This window comes from Schistocerca nitens, chromosome 5, assembly GCF_023898315.1.
Source record: "Schistocerca nitens isolate TAMUIC-IGC-003100 chromosome 5, iqSchNite1.1, whole genome shotgun sequence".
Lineage (NCBI taxonomy): Eukaryota > Metazoa > Arthropoda > Insecta > Orthoptera > Acrididae > Schistocerca > Schistocerca nitens.
Window position 1 is genome coordinate 865,345,595 of NC_064618.1, and position 13,185 is coordinate 865,358,779.

General features: G+C 38.4%; 1 protein-coding gene across 2 annotated transcripts in view; it reads right to left on the reverse strand.

Annotated features, from left to right (window-relative positions):
• Positions 1-13,185, reverse strand: part of LOC126259344 (uncharacterized) — a 152,458-nt gene that overhangs the window by 50,598 nt on the left and 88,675 nt on the right. The gene's annotated exons all lie outside the window — the stretch shown is intronic.

Genomic DNA, 13,185 nt, shown 5'->3' on the forward strand with positions numbered 1-13,185 from the left:
TCATTTTTTTAATTTTTTAAAATAATTTTTTTGTTTTTTTTTCTTTTTTTCTTAATTTATATCTAAAAATTCCTCTATGGAGTAGAAGGAGTTGTCATTCAGAAATCCTTTTAAATACTTGTTGGTTATCTGACAGACTTTTGATACTATTTGGTAAGTGACCAAAGACTTTAGTGGCAGTATAATTCGCCCCTTTCTGTGCCAGAGTTAGATTTAATCTTGAATAGTGAAGACCATCCTTTCTCCTAGTATTGTAGTTATGCACACTGCTATTACTTTTGAATTGGGTTTGGTTGTTAATAACAAATTTCATAAGAGATTATATATACTGAGAAGCTACTGTGAATATCCCTAAATCCTTAGATAAATGTCTGCAGGATGATCTTGGGTGGACTCCAGCTATTATTCTGATTACACGCCTTTGTGCAATAAATACTTTATTCCTCAGTGATGAATTACCCCAAAATATGATGCCATATGCAAGCAATGAGTGAAAATAGGCGTAGTAAGCTAATTTACTAAGATGTTTATCACCAAAATTTGCAATGACCCTTATTGCATAAGTAGCTGAACTCAAACGTTTCAGCAGATCATCAATGTGTTTCTTCCAATTTAATCTCTCATCAATGGACACACCTAAAAATTTTGAATATTCTACCCTGGCTATATGCTTCTGATTAAGGTCTATATTTATTAATGGTGTCATACCATTTACTGTACGGAACTGTATGTACTGTGTCTTATCAAAATTCAGTGAGAGTCCGTTTACAAGGAACCACTTAGTAATTTTCTGAAAGACATTGACAATTTCATCAGTTAATTCTTGTTTGTCAGGTGTGATTACTATACTTGTATCATCAGCAAAGAGAACTAACTTTGCCTCTTCATGAATATAGAATGGCAAGTCATTAATATATATTAAGAACAAGATCGACCCTTGTGGAACCCCTTTCTTGATGGTTCCCCAGTTTGAGGAATGTGCTGATCTTTGCATATTATGAGAACTGCTTATTTCAACTTTCTGCACTCTTCCAGTTAGGTACGAATTAAACCATTTGTGCACTGTCCCACTCATGCCACAATACTTGAGCTTGTCTAGCAGAATTTCATGATTTACACAATCAAAAAGCCTTCGAGAGATCACAAAAAATCCCAATGGGTGGTGTTCGGTTATTCAGATCATTCAAAATTTGATTGGTGAAAGCATATATGGCATTTTCTGTTGAAAAACCTTTCTGGAAACCAAACTGACATTTTGTTAGTACTTCATTTTTACAGATATATGAAGCTACTCTTGAATACATTACTTTCTCAAAAATTTTGGATAAAGCTGTTAGAAGGGAGATTGGACTGTAATTGTTGACATCAGATCTATCCCCTTTTTTATGCAAAGGTATAACAATAGCATATTTCAGTCTATCAGGGAAAATGCCCTGTTCCAGAGAGCTATTACACAGGTGGCTGAGAATCTTACTTATCTGTTGAGAACAAGCTTTTAGTATTTTGCTGGAAATGCCATCAATTCCATGTGAGTTTTTGCTTTTAAGCAAGTTTATTATTTTCCTAATTTCAGAGGGAGAAGTGGGTGAGATTTCAATTGTATCAAATTGCATAGGTATGGCCTCTGCCATTAACAGCCTAGCATCTTCTAATGAACGCCTGGATCCTACTATATCCACAACATTTAGAAAATGATTATTAAAAATATTTTCAACTTCTGACTTTTTGTTCGTAAAGTTTTCATTCAATTTGATGGTAATACTGTCTTCCTCTGCTCTTGGTTGACCTGTTTCTCTTTTAATAATATTCCAAATTGTTTTAATTTTATTATCAGAGTTGCTGATTTCAGACATGATACACATACTTCTGGATTTTTTAATAACTTTTCTTAATATAGCACAGTAGTTTTTATAATGTTTGATAGTTTCTGGGTCACTACTCTTTCTTGCTGTCAGATACATTTCCCTTTTCTGGTTACAAGATATTTTTATACCCTTAGTAAGCCATGGTTTGTTACATGGTTTCTTACGAGTATATTTAATTATTTTCTTGGGGAAGCAGTTTTCAAATGCATTTACAAAAGTGTCATGAAATAAATTATATTTTAAATTGGCATCAGGTTCACGGTACACCTCATCCCAGTCTAACTGCTGTAGGCTTTCCCTGAAATTTGCAATTGTTAAATCGTTGACTGAACGTACTACTTTGGAGGACTGTTTAGTACTGCTGAATGGAGCTATGTCATATATTGTAACTAGCTGTGCACCATGATCAGAAAGACCATTCTCAACAGGCTGAGCATTTATCTGGTTAAACTTATCTTGGTCTATAAAGAAGTTATCTATCAGTGAGCTGCTATCCTTTACCACCCGAATAGGAAAATCAATATCGGGTGTCAAATTGAAAGATCCGAGTAATACTTCAAGGTCATTTTTCCTATTACCCTCTTTCAGAGATTCTACATTGAAGTCCCCACAAATCATAATTTGCTTCCCCCTGTCTGACAGATAGCACAACAAGGAGTCAAAATTTTTCAGAAATAGATGAAAATTTCCCGATGTGGACCTATATACAGTTACAATTATAAATGTGCCTTTATTTAATTTAAGCTCACAGGCACATGCTTCTATATGTTTCTCTACACAAAACTTTTTTGTTTCCATACTTTTTGCACAATGATAACTTTTGACATATATGGTAACTCCTCCTTTCTCCATATTTTCTCTAATTACATGTGCAGAGAGCTTATATCCACTTACATTCACCTTATCCATATCAGTAACAATGTGATGCTCAGACAGGCATAGTATATCTATTTCATCCTCAGCTTCTAAATCTTCTAAACAAACCAGAAGCTCATGTATTTTATTCTTTAAACTCCCAATATTTTGATGAAATATACTTACATTATTTTTAATTATACTTTTATGAGAACCTTTCCTTATTCTAACATTTGCAGTACTCTCCTGTGTGAGTTTCTCATTGTGCTTAGCCCTAGTTCCTATACCAGTGGTCACATGGTGTTCAGAGAGGCAGATTATGTCAACTGGGTTGGGTGACTTTAATTCATCAATGCAACTACCTAGGACTGAGATACAACTTGGTGGAGATAAAATTTCTGGTGATTGGTGAAAATTTATAATTGACAGCTGCGACTGGTGATCCAATGTGCTAGAATTGTGCTGTTTAATTTCTTTCCTAAACTGAAGATTTGTTTCAATCCTGACCTCTCGTAGAACTTGACATCTTTCTGTCTTACCTATCCTAAAAAAGGTGCTGCTCCAACACCTGTAACCACTGGTATTTTACCATTCATGGCAGTGCCTCCCCCCCCCCCCCCCCCTTAAATTTCCTGCTATTACCCCAGCCAGTTTACCCTTCCCTTTCCTGTTGATATGTAGGCCGTGCCTGGTATAGTCCCACCTACTGAGAGAATCAACAGGAACCACACCAATACGAGCCCCCGCACCCGATCCAAGCAGCCATTCCAACTCCAAATTAACTCTCCCAACAGAAGAGTTCAAATGAGGCCGGTCATGGCGTTTCAGGACAGATACAAATTCAACATTGGTATGTCTTGATGCCGACGCAATAATTACCAGGTCACACTCTATATTGTACCCACGATCTCTGTCGATAATGTTCCCTGGGCCTCCCACAATAACCACGGTGTCTTCCCTGGTAAATCCTTTACAGAGTGAACCTAAATCCTCTGTCACCTGATCCAGACTAGCACTTGGTTTGAAAAAATTTGTGACCTGGTATTCTGGTCCTAATTCCTCCAGCAGAAGTTGGCCTACACCTCAGGCATGAGAATTGCCTAACAACAAAACTTTCTTCCTTTTCGATGACCTTCCTACATTCTTTTTCAATTTCCTATTGAAAGTTTGTTGTGTCCTGTCTACACCTACCTCTGCTTGAGGCTTATCAGTTTCTAACTGAAGCAACAGGTCAAATTTATTTTTGAGATTCACCACAAAACTGTCAGACTTAGTTCTAGGCCTGTTCCTTCTGTTACCTGTTACCACTTCCCACCTCTCTTTGCCCTTCTCCCTCCTTAACCTGTCCACATCTTCCCTAGCCTGATCTAGCTCAGCCAGAAGGGCAGCAATTTTCCCCTCCTGTTCTATTATCTTCCTATCTCTGCTGCAAATCCCACATAACCACTGATGAGCCTGATCCACTTTCCTGACACCCACACCACTGCAGTCCCTCCAATGAAAAAAACTACTGCATCCATTACACCAAACCCCGGAACTAACAATTCTACGGCAAGTCAGGCACTTCTCCCTCATGGAAAAAATAATACTTCAGCTAGAATAAATCAATTAAATTACCGAAAATCAAAAAAGACATTACAAGAATTAAGCCTATTCACAAATGTATATAAGGAAGTTTCTGATTTAAAATTCCGCTGTTTCTCTGAGATCTGTATTAAAACAATGAAGGTATACGCTATTTATTATATATTTCACGCAATGGAATGAAAAAAAGGGCAATTAAACAAGATACTTTAAGTTTGATTCTCCAAAAACATTACGAGAATTAGGCCTATAAACAAATGTATATAAGCAAGTTTCTGATATAAAGTTACGCTGTTTTTCTGAAATCTGTATTAAAACAATGAAGTTACACGCTATTTACGGTAGTTTACTTATTTGTAACCGAGAAACTAGTCAAATTACCGTGAAACAAGAAACAAACACGTTTACAAAATTTAAGCCTAAATGCGACTTCGCGAAGTTACGATCTTTTCGCGTTTTCTGAAAAAATACGCAAAGAAAAGTGAAACCTACAGCAAGACTAAACGATACACTAATGCACGTATTTAATTTGTTGTCGGTGTTATACTAAATTATATTCCTGTCTAAATCACTTAACTTTCTGGAAATAGTTTCTGGCGTCACTTACTCGGCGGCCATCTTCAAATGCCACAACACAGGTGTGCGGTATGATACGCCGCATTCAGTGGCAGACATGTTGAGTGCAAATGTGCTGTGACACAAACTTCAAACACAATCTCCATACTCTCCTATGCATGTATGTAATGTTAACAAGTAATCAGTTTGCACAGTTTCTTGTACATAATGTTTTACTTTAGTGTCATCTCAAATGGATCACCTACATATATATGGATATAATGGGAAGCATACAGCCAATCAGTTGCACATAAAAAGTTTATTAAAACCTATACCTCGCTTCTGATGAGTATAAACTGGTCTTCCTCAGGAGTAAAAACAACCAGTACATAGGAGAGAAGGGAAGTTGCTACTCACCATATAGCAGAGATGCTGAGCCACGATAGGCACCATAAAAAGATTCACACAATCATAGCTTTCGGCCATTAAGGCCTTTGTCAGCAGTATAGAGACACACACACACACACACACACACACACACACAAGTGCAACTTGCACACACATCTGCAGTCTCAGAGAGTGTAGTTTCAGCTCTCTAAGATTGCAGATGTGTGTGCAAGTTGCACTTGCGTGTGTGTGTGTGTGTGTGTGTGTGTGTGTGTGTGCTGCTGACAAAGGCCTTAATGGCTGAAAGCTATGACTGTGTGAATCTTTTTATGGTGCCTATCGCGACTCAGCATCTCCGCTATATGGTGAGTAGCAACTTTCCTTCTCTCGTATTGCAACTCTGCTATATGGTGAGTAGCAAATTTCCTTCTCTCGTATTGCAACTAGTACATAGGAATCATATGTTCAGCAAAAAGAAACATAAAAAATTACATACAGTGTAAATATAAAAGAAACTTAGGTGTCACATATTTATTCCTCATCATCATAACCAACAAATCTCATAAGGTAAGATGCAAGTGTAGTTGATGATACTCATATGAAATTAAAAGCCTGATCTGTATACAATGCTCACAAGGAGACAGCTACTAGCAACCAAGGTTTGGAAAATGTGGTTGTACACAGATGGTACACTCTCACCAAAATATTGCTGTAGGCACAGTTTGTATCCTTACAGAGTTAACAAAGCCCATCAGCATATTTGCCTTAGCCTGGTGTAGCTTTAACTGATATGCTACACTTACAAGATTGTTCATTCCGTTCAATAGCTGTATGTCCCCCTTGCTTTCAACCAGGAGTACAATTGTATGTGCAAAAATTTAGCATAAATAACCAGCTACAATAGCTAAAATTATAAAAACTATCAAGATCAAACAACGGAAATTCCATGATGAAATAACAACAATACGAAAAGAATAGACTGCTTCCTACCACATAAAGGAGACATTGAGTTGTGGACAGACACAATTCAAAGACTGCTAAACTTTTCGCTTTTGGACAAAAAAGGCCTACAGAAGCAGAAAACACACACTCTCTGTCTATGGCCACTCAGGCCCAAAGACAGTAGTTTGTGTGTGTGTGTGTGTGTGTGTGTGTGTGTGTGTGTGTGTAGTACTTCTGAAAAAGTACTTCTTTGTCCAAAGGCTAAAAGTCAGCAGACTTTTCATTGTGTCTGTTTGCAACTTAATGCCTCCTCTACATGGTGAGCAACAAACTATCCTTTTCATATTGTTGAAACTTGATAGGTACTTCCTGGGATAAGAACATTACTCTTAAATAGAGGACGAAAGCTATGCAATATAACATATATCGTCAACAAAAAGATCAGAAAAAAGAGACTAATTAAGATGAATGAAGTGAATAAATGCATTATTAAATATTCTCAGCAAGTCGCCAATACTGTTTCCAGACACAGCAAGCAATGCGTCACAGTGGTTAGCACACTGAACTTGCATTCGTGAGGACAGCAGTTCAAATCAGCATCTGGCCATCCAGACTTAAGATTTCTGTGATTTCTCTAAATTGCTCCAGTCAAATGTGAGATGGTTCCTCTGACAAGTCATGACTAATTTCTTTCCCCATCCTTGAAACATTCTGAGCTTGTCTAATGATGTCGATCAACGTTGACAAACACTAAATCCTAATATTCCATCCCTTTGCTTCCAGACAATGCTGTCATTTAGAGAGACGTATTCTCCATGAGAACTGTTGTGACATTTAAGACAGCCTTAGCAAAATCAGCACTTGGCACAAAGAACAGTTTCCATTTAACATCCGACTGGTGTCAGTCTCATTAGGCGTGGGCTACTAATTCAAGTGGACAAGGATGGGGGAAGTTGATAAGTGTTAGCCATTTTTATGGAAATCTCTCTGTAATTTTCTGGTGTGATTTAGGGAAAAATTGAATAACCCAATTCAGGATGATTGAAAGGGCAATGGGACGCCGTATCTTCTGAAAATGGGTCTACTGTACTAACAGCTTCTACACCACACTCAGAGACTGGTGATTAGTCTGCACTCAATAACAATTCAACTTGTACAGGAGGTTCATGTACAGGTTGTGTTGTGGGAACGACAACATATGGAAGTTTGGGTCTGGCCATGAATCGTGCATGGGTAGCCAAGGAGGTTAAGAAGACTGCTCTCAAAGAGGGAAATCCAGGTTAAGTTCCAGTCCAGCACACATTTTCATCATCGTCATTCCCTTATGTTGCCGATAGTTGTTTATATTCGCAACTGCGAATACATTTGAAGTTATACACAGGGTTGCCACAGGTTTCCCAAAGTGAAATTCCCTGATTTCCAGACAAGTTTTAGCATTTTTCCCTGATGAATTTTGATATCTCAAGAGTAAGTAAAGACATAAGTTGACAAAAAAATGTAAGAACTTCTGTATTTCTACCTAATGTGAGCAGAAATCTTAAGTACTAACATCAACATCTCTTGTAATGAACTGTTTTTTGATGGAGAAAGCAAACCAAATGGTATTGCGTTTCATTAAGACCACTGTTTTTATTTTAATTCAATAAAGCAAAACATATCTGGTGACAAAAATAAGCATTCCCTTGGAGTCGCAAGACAGATTTAAAATACCTTCACTGATTTCAGAAATAGCCTCATAAAAATGTAGGCCTCTTAAAGAAGTGTATAAGGTGGGGAAGAATTGGGTAAACCAACACTGTCAGTTATTACATATATTATTTTACAGATATTTTGTGATTTTCCTTTCAAGAAATATATTATATATGGCGTACAACCGCCAGTGACTGCCACAATTTTCTTCTTCTTACTGTCCATACTTTCTAGTACATAAACTATTTTCAAATTACCAAAATATACAACAATAACAGGATGTATACGCAGACAAGAAAAAAAAATCCCAGATTTCCAAGTTAAAAATACACTTTCTCCCGGGTGAAAACACGCTTTTTCCGTGTTAAGTGACAGTAAATTTTCCCTTGGCACTGTAAAACTTGTCAATCCTCTGCATGGTTATGGCTTTATACACAGGTGGAGAATTTTCCGGCACTTTAGGAAACAAAACTCAGGGGAAAAAAACACATTTTGGAAAGATTTTTTATGTGCAACAAAATGTATGCTGCATATTTTCGTATTACGAAAGTATAAATCTGAATTCCACCAAACACCGCATGTTGCTTTCTGAAGCACTGAAATCGAGACTGCAATGCACTTTTGTAAGACAGTCATAGCTCATGTCACGTGATCTCATCAGCCGATGACAGCGGATATTCAGAGCATAGGACACGTGATGTAGTCAGCCAATAGCAACATCACTTAAGTAGCGCAAACACACAAACAGCAAAAGTTAATGGTTTAAATTAATATACGAATACATAGTGTCGGTACAAGAAAAGAAAAGCTTTCATGTATAATATTGGTCTCTAAGGTTCATATGCTGCAAGAGAAGCTGAGCTTTCACATATAATGTTGATTTTTGCATGTCTTACACTTAAAGATATATCACACAAATATGCCAGTAACATTTTTAATAACGACATAAATGTCTGATCTTCTGGGTTCAAAATTCTTCTAAATGGCTTGTCATCAAAGAGTTGATTTTTAAATGAGAGTCAATCGCTATGTGATTTTAGAAATTCATCGTACATTCTCACGCATAGTTCAACTTGTGTAAAAAGAAATTTACTTTGAAAATAATGCTTTTCAAACCACCATTTGCAATATTTTCTGATGACCTGTTAGAAATAGGTTCGTTTCAGCAGTTGCCAGGGAGCGCCAGGTAACAGGCGCCACCGTGCTTGTGCAGCTATGACGACGTTGGAAGCGCATATGTTCATACGTGTAAAACATTAAAAGATCTTACATTATGTCATAAAAGAAACAAGACATCAGAGGATACTCCAAGAACATCAGAATTTTGTGACCCATACTAAAACGTGCACATTTAGAGTGCATACTTAAAAGTGTACATTCGAAGGTAAAGATTCCCAATGAAGTAGGCCTCGACCTGATATTAAGCTTTTCATTGTGGTTTTCAGAATGTAAATTTTCTTGGTGTACCAGTACTGTATTATCTCATGTTTGGTTCTTTAGTATGGCATAATGCCATATGTGCTAGAAGATGAGAACATGCACTCAAAATGCAGTGGACAGTTGGAACTAGCCAGTAGTGTGGAATTTAACACTTTGTTTCAAATACATTAACTGCCCCAGTGGAAGAGATTAACAAAAGGCAAATTTCTTTAGCAAATCGACAAAAATAACTTCATAGTTCTCCAAGGCGATTAATGCTTGACTGTCAAAAAGGTGGAAATAAAATACAATCTGAAACTAATAACATATTTTAGCCTTCCGTAATTATGTGAATGTATTTTAATTCACTTGACAACTCCCAGCCACTGAAATCCGCTTTGTTTTCATTTGATGCGAGAGCAGTGAACGAAAAGGAAACAGCAAAATCACTAAATGTAAACACATGTCACGTGGACACTACCCACTTCCCCATTATAACTCGAGATGGCTCTGCACATCAGCCCCGGATCTATGATATTTCCAAACCGAGGCAATACTAGATAGTGCCCCCCCCCCCCCCTCCATCAAGTGTTTGAGGTTGTTGTTGTTGTGGTCTTCAGTCCTGAGACTGGTTTGATGCAGCTCTCCATGCTAATATATCCTGTGCAAGCTTCTTCATCTCCCAGGACCTACTGCAACCTACATCCTTCTGAATCTGCTTAGTGTATTCATCTCTTGGTCTCCCTCTACGATTTTTACCCTCCACGCTACCATCCAATGCTACATTTGTGATCCCTTGATGCCTCAGGACATGTCCTACCAACCGATCCCTTCTTCTAGTCAAGTTGTGCCACAAACTTCTCTTCTCCCCAATCCTATTCAGTACCTCCTCATTAGTTCCGTGATCTACCCACCTAATCTTCAACATTCTTCTGTAGCACCACATTTCAAAAGCTTCTATTCTCTTCTTGTCCAAACTATTAATTGTCCATGTTTCACTTCCATACATGGCTACACTCCATACAAATACTTTCAGAAACGACTTCCTGACACTTAAATCTATACTCGATGTTAACAAATTTCTCTTCTTTATAAACACTTTCCTTGCTATTGCCAGTCTACATTTTATATCCCCTCTACTTCGACCATCATCAGTTATTTTGCTCCCCAAATAGCAAAACTCTTTTACTATTTTAAGTGTCTCATTTCCTAATCTAATTCCCTCAACATCACCCGACTTAATTCGACTACATTCCATTATCCTTGTTTTGCTTTTGTTGCTGTTCATCTTATATCCTCCTTTCAAGACACTGTCCATTCCATTCAACTGCTCTTCCAAGTCCTTTGCTGTCTCTGACAGAATTACAATGTCATCGGCGAACCTCAAAGTTTTTATTTCTTCTCCATGCATTTCAATACCTACTCCAAATTTTTCTTTTGTTTCCTTTACTGCTTGCTCAATATACAATGTTTGAGATATGATGTCAAAAATTAAAAAATCGAATTTTCAAAAATATGTTCATTTTGTAGCACCCATCTTTATGAAGAGTCTGATACATAAAACACATGTGTTCGATGAAATGTAAGACATGTTATTTGGTTTTTAGTGTGCTGAAGTGCAGTGCCACGCCTCCTCACATAGCATTCTTCTCTCGTATGTCACTGTATTTTCCTCTCCGCAATTGAAACATGTATATTTTGTAATGGATGCCATCAAACTATATTCAGGACAGTGGAAATTAAAACGACCTGTGATGCCTCTCCTGCTCCCAGTTGGCTCATTGGCATCCTGTCCCCCCCCCTCCCGCCCTTTTTTCTTTCTTTCTTAAAAAGAAGAGAGTGGGGGGGAGGGGACTCTTAATTAATACTGGATGGGATTATTTGTAATCGAGAGAGCAAGAACTCTTCAGAAAATTTGCACTCTTTATTTGCTATTAGCTACTAACTTGCTGTTTTGTCTGACATAAAATTAAATACGGGATACATAAAACCAGTAAAGACAAGAAACAAACAAGACAGTACACATTTATTCAATTCTTAGCTACTAGCATATTTTTCTCTCTAATCCTGCTACAGCTTTAAATGGCATGCTTTCCTTTCAGCGAAAGAATCTATTATCTCATCAAAGTTTGTCAAACGTTTTGCTACATGAAAAATCAAAATGTCATTGTCTAATACTGAAAAACCTGTTAATACAAATAGTACAAGGTTTTTTTCCTCAAGAATATGAATTCCCCCCCCCCCCCCCCCTGAAATTGCCACCTGGGTCAGACACCTCAGTTTGCACCCCCCCTCCCCACCCCAACCCGCCTCCTAGATCCATGCCTGCTGCGCATGTATCAGTCTGGCAGCTTGGACGTTCCAGTAAGTTTTTTTCCGGTAGCATCTAGCTGCATGCTGTGACTGCTTACACAGCCAACAGCCACATTTCTGTAGCCAGAAGCGGGAGATGGTACTACTCATATGTGACTCAACTGCGAATGCACGTGAGCCTGCTCATAACTGCTAAAATGAATCTAATGTAAACAGTTGTGACTTAACACTCATCAGAGGCAATTTGTTGTTATGAAGCATTGCATAGTCTTCCAAAAGCCTTTGACACATTTTGCTATTGGCAGACAGCTGTACGAGCACTGATATTTGTTGTTGTGTATTGCGCATTTCCTTTGCAATTTAAGTTTTATTTTCCTTTTTTTCTCTTGTTCATGTTTTATTGCTGCAGTCTTATTCTGCAGTAGCGGGATACAGTAATATCCTTTGTTACAGTATCAGTTCTTACCAGTCATAGTTACAAAAATTTAACTGGAAACTAAAACAATTAAAAATTCCCGGAATTCTAAAAGATTTCCGGGCTTTTCCTGGTTTTCTCCTGAATGAAAAAAAATCCTGGTTTTCTCCCATATCTCCCGGTTGTCATGGGTCGTATACAACCTGAATAAATAAAATGTCTATAAAACACCGCACTGTACAATGTACTTGTGGTGATGCAATCACATTTCCTGAAATCCATCGTTCATGGCCTCTGGCCTGCCGAGGATCACCTCGGGTCCTGGGTCCATGGATAAACCATGATAACCCACCACATTATGCCACACACAAACAGACCCGGCCTGCGGGCAGATCGGTGGGACTAGATCCGAGGGCATGGCCTGCACATTAGTGGGAAACGATGGGCTTTAAATCGGTAGGCTCGTTCCATTAGAGATATCTACAGAAATGGCCTGTAATTTTGGCCTGTTGTGGGAATCCACTCATGTGGCCTGTTAGTCATGTTACAGACAGCATGTTGATGAAATGAGACTCTGGTGATCAACCCATGCAAAAGATAACTTGTGCAATTCCTCTGAGAATCAATACCAATGAGTACAGGTAGCAACTCTCCATAAAGATGACTGCTGAGCGGCTAAAAGGCACATAGAAAAGACAATCACGCTCTCACAACTAAATTTTCGGCCGCAGCCTTTGTCAGAAAACGAGAGCACACACCTATTCACACAATCACTCAGACACAATTCATGCACACATGACTGCCATCTCCGACCTCTGCGTCACCAATCTCTGAGAATCAGATCCAAACAAATCACTCCTCATGCCTCCCTGCCTCTCGTCAGCAGCTACTAGGCTAACAGCAAGAAGTGGTGGCAGCAGTGACTGCAAGCTGAGGGGAGTTCATGCCTCCCTGCCTCTCGTCAGCAGCTACTAGGCTAACAGCAACAAGTGGTGGCAGCAGTGACTGCAGGCTGAGGGGAGTGGTAGGGAGGGGGGAGGCAGTATGAATGAGGGAGTAGGAAGTGGCACATGTTTCCAGCTGTGCCCAGTCAGTGATGATGCACAACATCTTGGTAAACAAACCATTTCATATTTCATCTACTGAGACGAAAACGAGATT